Below are 8,300 nucleotides of genomic sequence, written 5' to 3'. Positions count from 1 at the left end.
AACCCACTGCAATCTCTATCTAAACTTACACATTAATAGTAGTAGTAGTTATTATTGGATGACTTACTGTGCAGCAAATTATGAGTGAAACATGGATGGAACACTCTTGGCAGAGGTCACACACATGCAGCAGCAGGGGTATTGCCCCAACCCTAGCACCCCAACCCCTGTGTTTTGCTGCATGGTATGTCAGCCACGATTAACAAAGTACTGAAAATGTTTAAGTCCTGTACAAAATTTAAAAACATCAACTATACAGGCCTTGCCAGCCGGCTTACAATTTAAGAAAAAAGTCACAACAAAGAGGAAGGGGAAGTAAAGTAAAAGGAGGGTCAATTAGGATAAACCATAGGGGAAAGATTTGTTTTAAGGAGGGGCCTGAATATAAAGACAGAGGGATAGAGTTGGATGTCACGTAGAAAGGCAATCCAGAAGGCACAAACTACAGAGGAAAATCTTAGCCTGAAAAAGAACTTTCGTACCTGCAGAATGAAGGATCCAAGGAGGACTATATAGAAAAAAGATAGATGTAGAAGAACAAGACAATGGAGAGGTTTGAAAATAAGTACAATCAGGTCAACTACAACTGTACCAAGACCAGTATCGGTACCTTCATCTCTAGAGCCATATAATCATGGTGTTACCAATACTCTGAGACAGTTTATGATTGACTTAGTCCATTGGCCAATGAAAGGTGTGTTGGAAGCTGCGAAGTAAGCAATTATTGTAGGATAATATCTAAAAGGAAAGTTAGAGCTTGACGGCTAGCTGTTTGGGTAGTTGCTAAGCTGAGATCAGGAAGGAGAAATCTCCAGGGAACATCTGGATTAAAAATGAATAAAACTATATTTAATAGTTCTCCGTATGATAGTAAATGGACAGTAGGTGCTTTGGGGCCCACACATGGTTCACAATAAAAACTGGTTATTTAATTTAATTTAATTTAATTTAATTTAATTTAATATATTTATATACCACCCAAAATGCAAGTCTCTCAGTTCAGCAGTTATGAGACTGCTTTTCTCCTTGGTGTGACCTTGGAGTGGTACTGGAAATATTGGCATACGTCTTGTATGCCTTGGTTGTACAGTTTCCTGCATGGATTTCTGAATCTGTAATACCTTTACTACCAGGGGAAATATACAGGCCTGTATAAATTGCCTAACAGATAGTTGGCCATAAGGATTTCTGCATGAGAAATTTTCAACTTATAAGGTTGTGTTTCCCAGCTCTAATTATTTCATTACCCTTGATACATACCTGTTTGAATAAATAAATAAATTAGGTTCACTCAAGCTATTTGCCTTGCTCCTGCCCCTTTTTCTGAGAAATTATATGTTCTACACATTCCTTAATGAGTATGTAGATGAGGAAATGAAGTAATGAAAAAATTGTTGGTTGTGTATGGCTTGAGGTGGAGAGCCCCATGTGTTATAACGGTGACCATGACAGACTGGGAAGGCCTCAATCAATTCTCTGCTCAGCCACAAAGTCTACTGGGTAATCCAAGATCATTCACTTTCTTCTTCAGGCTGATCTACCTCACGGGGTGTTAGTAAATAAAAAGATGGGGTGGTGATCATCTATACTGCCTCTAGTTATTTGGGGAAGGATGGGATAAAAATGCAAATTCAGCTATTCTAAATAGGTGCAGAATTTGGTACTGGCTGCAGAAATCTATATGCTGACAGAGTCAAACTTTGTTTTGAGAGGGAAAAAGCAAGTTTCCATTGCTTAGGTCTGCAAACATAGTTTTTTAACCATTTGAAAATGTCTGCATTTTTTTTTAAAAAGTTAAGTAGTAGCTTAGCAGGATTTCCTTTAGTGCTCAGATTATTGCGGGGGTGGGGGGAGGTCCTTATTGAAATCTACAAGTCCCACCTCCTCACTTCCATCAGTCTGAGCCAAATCCTGCCCGCCACCCCAGAAGCCTTCCAAGTATAGCTGCTAAGAAAGTTATCACAAAAGGTAAAGGGTCTGCCCCGTCTGCCCCCTGGAATTCAAGTTCTGACCAGTGTTATTATTATTAATTAATTCAATTTATTCGAACCTTGATCATGAAGCAGGTTTTCCCAGGGTGAGGCTCATCCATTGCACTGTGGGTGTGCTGACCCCTGCGATTTCCCCAAATGCGGGAAACTCGACTGCATAATTTGTGGTAGCAAATAGTGTTCCCTCTAAGGTGTGCACATGTGTGCCCACTCACAAGCTTTTTGATGGCTGCTCAGTTAATTTTAGATCCCGTTCAGGTTGAATTAGGAAGGACCCACTCTGAATGCATGCGCATACATACTGCCTTGATACTACTGCCAAGAACAAAAATAATTCTGCACACAGATGAAAAAAATTAGAGAGGACGTTGGCCCTGACTTCAGTTTGTTTATTTGCTACACTGCATAGCTTCTTGCCCTTCTCTGATGAGAATGAGGATGAGACGCAGAATCAGCCTTGTAAAATAAGCAAATGTGTCATGTTAAATTCACACAATGTATACCAGTTGCTGAATTCAGTCTCTCTAAGTGGAGAATTTGTATTAACTTGGTGGAGAATTATGTTAGGTTTGGGCAGGCTCACATGATCCTCCACAAGAAAGGAATGGGGGTGGGGAAATGTTGGAATCTGCAGTGCATGCCCGGGGGGGGGGGGGGCCTCACTGACTTCCATCTGACTTCTGTAACCAAAATTTGAAGTTGGGCATATAATCTTGTGAGAATGTTGGGTGGAAGAGTCAGAAACTGAACTTGGGTTGGTTCATATGTCACACTCACCAGGAGTTCCTGCTGCTGGTTCCAACATTTCCCCAATATCCCCCGCCCCCCACTCCCCGGCTTACTTGTGGCAGACCATGTGAAACTGCCTTATGTGTTTGTTTATGTATAGCTGAGTACTCAGATCCCTGGAAATACTCAGTCCTTTGTTCATGATACATTTTTTTGTCGAGATTAGTCTGTCAGGTTAGACTTCATTCTCTCTGACCTAAAGCATGTAACTCATCTTCTCAGCCTGCAATGTGCATGTGTACCTGAGCATTTGCTTCCCCAGCCATTCAGGTCATCATCAGAGGTCCTCCTCTAGGTGCCCCTGCTGTTTGCAGTGAGGCAGGTGGCAACAAAAGAAAGAGCCTTCTTAGTTGTGGCCCCCCCTTTTTAAAACACTCTTCCCAAAGAGGCTCATTTTGCACCAACCATGATGTCTTTTCAGCACTAAGTGAAGACCTTGTTTCTTCCCTGAGGCCTTTTAATATATTATGCCAGGGGTTCCCAACCTGTGGTATGCCAGATGTTGCTGAACTACAACTCGTATCATCCCCAGCAACAATTTATTGTGGCTGGGGATTATGGGAGTTGACCTTCATCAATATCTGGAGTACCACAGGTTGGGAATCCCTGCATTATGCAATTGACTTTGTGTCTATACATGTGCTGCATGGGTGATTATAGTTGAGCTTTAAAAAGAATTTATTTCACTTGTAGTGTTCCTTTAAATGTGAGCCACTCTGAGAACACTTTTTGAAAGGATAGGTATAAATTTATAAAATTGAATAAATAATCCAGCCTATTTTTAAAAGCAAGCCTTGGCCACTCAACCTGCTACAGTTCTCCACAAATTTTGTTTCTAATATTAAATGACTGGAATAAGACCCTTTCTTTGTTTTTATCTGGGCTGTACATTTCACACTTCCAGATAATTTGTTTGTCAGTTTTATAGAGAGTGATGCAACTCCCTTAATAGCAGTTATTTATTTACACATTTTGCAGGCCCAAATTAATAGCAGCCTCATGATTGCATCTGTAAATATATATATATATACCATATATATATAGCACAGTTGCTCACCATTTCTAATGAAAAGTCATTTTCAGGCCCTTCAGTCACTCCCACTCCTTTGTGAGCTGTTCTCATCACAATTAACAGAAATCTCTTTTGTAAGCACTGCCAGTGCAGAGGTGGCCAAATGATAGTTATCTATAGCTTTCAATTGCTGTATAGAGCCTTTGGGGCTGCCTGATCAGGGAAAATGCTGATGGCCATAATTCTTCCTTGCTCCTGATTACTGTTACACACAATTATTTGTGGGGAGGGGACAGAATCAACTTCAATTAAAACTAACAAAAAAACATGTAAAGCTCTGTTGGGAGCTCCCCCCTCCACCCACCCACACTTTGTTGTTGTCTAATGTGTATTTTGAGACTTCTTTAAGGGAACCTAGGAAACAGACTGGTATCATTTAACTGAGTAGCAGTTTAGTCATGTCCGAATCCTATGAATACTATATACTATATACTATATAAATGCACACAATAACAGCTGTTGCAGACCTAGGGAGTATCTGTCATGACATGTTATTCAGAAAACATTTATCAGACTTACCAACTGGACTGGCAGTGCCAGCAACAATAGTAACACTCCAGTCACAGTAAGAAGGAAGGGTGTCGGGGTGGGGGTCTTCTCCTTCCCTCACTGGCTGGCACCTGACTCTGGTCACTGTACAGGTCTTGGAAGATGATATTTTCCTACCACATCACTGTCAGTAACCTTGGGGAAATTATATTCCCCAAGGCCTCTAGAGCCTACCCAGTGAACCAATGTCAGCCTGAGAGGGGAGCAAGAGACCCCCCTTCTCAGTCAGCCAGCTGGGGCAGAGGCTAAGGGCCAGGGTTATCAAGAGGCCCACAACCAACTACCGAGGCCCTTGTGAAGAAAGATGGTGGCCACCAAATACCCCATACTAATGCCACTAGCATCTCTTACATGGTAAACCTCCTCCAAGGCCCATGAGGGTTTGCTTTAGTGATATCAGCACAGCAGTCCAAGGCCCTCTTTGGCAGCTATGCTTCCAGGACTTGCCATATTTGTTTACCTATAAGGCCATGTCATGGCGACCCATGACCGGGCTTTCTCTGTGGCTGCCTCAGGGCTTTGGAATATGCTCCCTACTGAAATAAGAGCATCTCCTTCTCTGTTTGTCTACAGGAAGAACTTCAATAATCTCCTGTTTTCGCAGGCTTTTCATTAGAATTGTTTAAAAAAATTTTTTTCAATCATTTTAAAAACTTGTTTTAACAACTATTTTATTATTCTATTGTTTTTATTGCCAGGTATTTTAATCAGTGACTTTTAAATACTTTGAATTTTGCACACCACCTAGAGATGTACATATCAGACAGTACAGAAATATATCAATAAATGTTGCCCCACGGCTGTGCAAACCTTTATGGAGTGTTTTTTGACAGCTGCGCTGTTGGCACTTGCTTGCCATCTCTGTTTACCTATTATGCAATGCGCTCATCTCCATGGTTGCATCACTAGATGCAGAGATAATTACCATTGCATAGCATTATTGGGAAACAAAGATAAAAGATAATGGGCACTAGCATAGCAACCCTAAGTTAGGGTCCATAACACTGTTAAGAGGGGCCCACAAAAGCACTTGGGCCAAGGGATCAGATGAACCTGGTGCCAGCTCTGCTCACCAGGGTGAGAGCACCAAGCTCCTTCCACTACAGGCCTGGCAAGGAAGTGCAATTTAAATAGAATGGGGGGGGGCAGAATTGGGGAGGGGGGTTGGGGGGGTAGATAATCTAGCAAGCTTTCCTGGTGTATGTAATGGAGAGAGTCTCACTAACCAGGGTTACCAGGAAAAAGTTGGCATCTGAGCTAAGCATGCTGTCTAGTGCTTTGAGATTGAAGTAATTATGGCAGAATTTAAATATTTGGGTTTTGGCCAGGATGTGCAGATGAATAGTGAGTGAGACTCTTAATTAGACAGGTTGGTCTTCCGTACAGAGAAGTATTGCCCACATTGTAGAAAAGTGAAAGCAATTAGAAATAATTGAGAAGTACAACTGATTCAATTACTGAACAAGCAACTGAAGACAATAAACTCAAACTTTAATGTATTTACTTATTCAAAGATGTTGTATGTATTCCAATTTACTTGTGGTGATTAATTAACTAATGTATTAACAGGTTGTAAAGAAGGGAAAGCTTTGATTGAGCTGATGTAAAGATGAGTGATACATAAATGAATATTAATACTGTTGTCCCTAATTTAAAACAGAACTTCAAATTTAGCTCTGATTATTATTGAAACCATTCAGTATTTGGGGTTTGAACGTCATATGAACATTAGTCAGATGATCTCCATATTAGTGTGCAATTTGCATTTTCCTTGCAATATGTAGATGGAGCTCTCTGTGTCCCCAAGGGTTTCCCCATCCATTTCAGTGGCAGGGATATGTTGTCTCTATTGAAGAAGATAGAGAAGCCCATATGTCCTGGATCTCTATATGTTTATCGTGGCAGTGATGAAGCCTCTGGAATGAGGCAATACAGAAAAAGTTAACTGTATCTAAAGTTCACTGAATTTCACCTAGTGCAAAAGGTGAAAAGGGGGAATTTAAAGTAGGGGTGTGCAATTCGGGTTTTCGGTGATTCAGTTCCGGACCCGAACCGAATCACCCCCATTCTGTTCTGTGCCCGAATCTGGGCTACCCGAATCACCCCTGATTCGGTTCGGATTTGGATTAAATCCGAATCCGAATCGATTCAGGTAAGAAAAATGGGTCCCAGGAGCAAAATAGTGGGGTGGGGTGGTAGTGCACAATGGTTGGAGGCTACCACCCAAATTCAGGGGACTTGGGCAAAGGGCTGATTTTTGGGGAATTTTTGAAGTGTTAGTGTCTTTGGGGTAGATTGGGGGCATAGCGTGGGATCTGGGCAAAAAGAATGGGGTGGAGTGGTAGTGCCTAATGGGTGGAGGCTACCACCCCAATTTCAGAGTGATTGGGCAGAGGGCTGATTTTTGGAGAATTGTTGAAGTTTACGCGTCTTTAAGGTTTTTCCTCATAGGGTATACATGGAGCTTTCAGCAGCCCCATAACTGCACTTGGGGGGTGCTGGGGTGGCCCAGAGCGAGTGGTAGTGTAGTGCACATAGGGTGCCAACCACCCCCATGGGTTTCTAACCCATGGGGTACAGTCAGTCAGTCAGTCAGTCCTTTATTACGGTCATGGACCAGTGCATAGCTAAAACATACATGCTTACATGCTTACATATAAGAAAAGAGACTCCGCATAATAAAACGGACAGATTATAACACAATAGTACCAAGTTAAAATTAGAACAGTTATGGTGAACTCCAAATAGGTCTGACTGAAAACCTTATTAAGCAGAGCACCCTCCACTGCAATCATGAAACAGGAATCACAGGGGAAGGAAAGGAAAGAACAGAACATTATTGAAAACCTGAGCGGATGGTGCAAATGATATGACAATACCTTGCCATTTTGATGATTAGGTTGTCATCAGAACTGGACAATAAGTACTTCAAACAGAAGTCATCCAAGTGCCCGGGAAAACGTTGCAACAAAGGGGACACTAATCTTAAGCGGGTGTACCTATAAAAGTAACAATAAAGTATGGCATGCGCAATTGTCTCCACTTGACCAGACCCACAAGGGCAAAGTCGAACAGACAAAAGGGGTACCTTTAAATCTTCCCTCCATGACAGCAGATGGAAGCGCATTAAGACGGGCAAGCGTCAGAGCACGTCTAAATTTGGGGAAGGTAACTAGACTTAGATAGCTAGCTGGTTTAGTGTTGAAGATTTGATCCCCTAGAAAGATATTCTTAGGCAGAGAAGCAACTTCTTCCTGCAGTTCCATGTCCATGATACGTTGTTTAATCTCAACATGGGGTACAGGATTATGTTGTTTCAGAGGTATTCTGAGTGTGGATTCTATGATAGCTAATGAGGTTTTCAATGAAACACCATGAATCCACTCTAATTTGCTATCATAGAATCCACACTCAGAATACCTCTGAAACAACAGAACCCTGTACCCCATGGGTTAGAAACCCATGGGGGTGGTTGGCACCCTATGTGCACTACACTACCACTCGCTCCGGGCCACCCCAGCACCCCCCAAGTGCAGTTATGGGGCTGCTGAAAGCTCCATGCATACCCTATGAGGAAAAACCTTAAAGACGCGTAAACTCTAACAATTCCCCAAAAATCAGCCCTCTGCCCAAATCCTTTGAAAAAATTCAGGTAGCTTCCTTGCCCTTACCCGGCACTACCACCAACCCAACACCGCTCTAGGCCACCCCTTTGCCCCCCCATGTGAAGCTATACATTTGCTGACACCTCAACGCTTCTCTATGGGGAAAAACCTTAAAGACGCGTAAACTTCAACAATTCCCCCAAAATCAGCCCTTTGCCCGATTCCCCTGAAATTTGTGTGGTAGCCTCCAACCATTGTGCACTACCACCCCACCCCACTATTTTTCTCCTGGGA

General features: G+C 42.3%; 1 pseudogene; it reads left to right on the top strand.

Annotated features, from left to right (window-relative positions):
- Window positions 1-2,036: 2,036 nt before the first annotated feature.
- Window positions 2,037-2,182, top strand: LOC128341419 (uncharacterized; annotated as a pseudogene).
- The last annotated feature ends 6,118 nt before the right edge of the window (window positions 2,183-8,300 follow it).

Source organism: Hemicordylus capensis, chromosome 1 (genome assembly GCF_027244095.1).
Source record: "Hemicordylus capensis ecotype Gifberg chromosome 1, rHemCap1.1.pri, whole genome shotgun sequence".
Lineage (NCBI taxonomy): Eukaryota > Metazoa > Chordata > Lepidosauria > Squamata > Cordylidae > Hemicordylus > Hemicordylus capensis.
The sequence above is the reverse complement of the archived record's forward strand: the minus strand, read 5'-3'. Positions and strand labels throughout refer to the sequence as shown.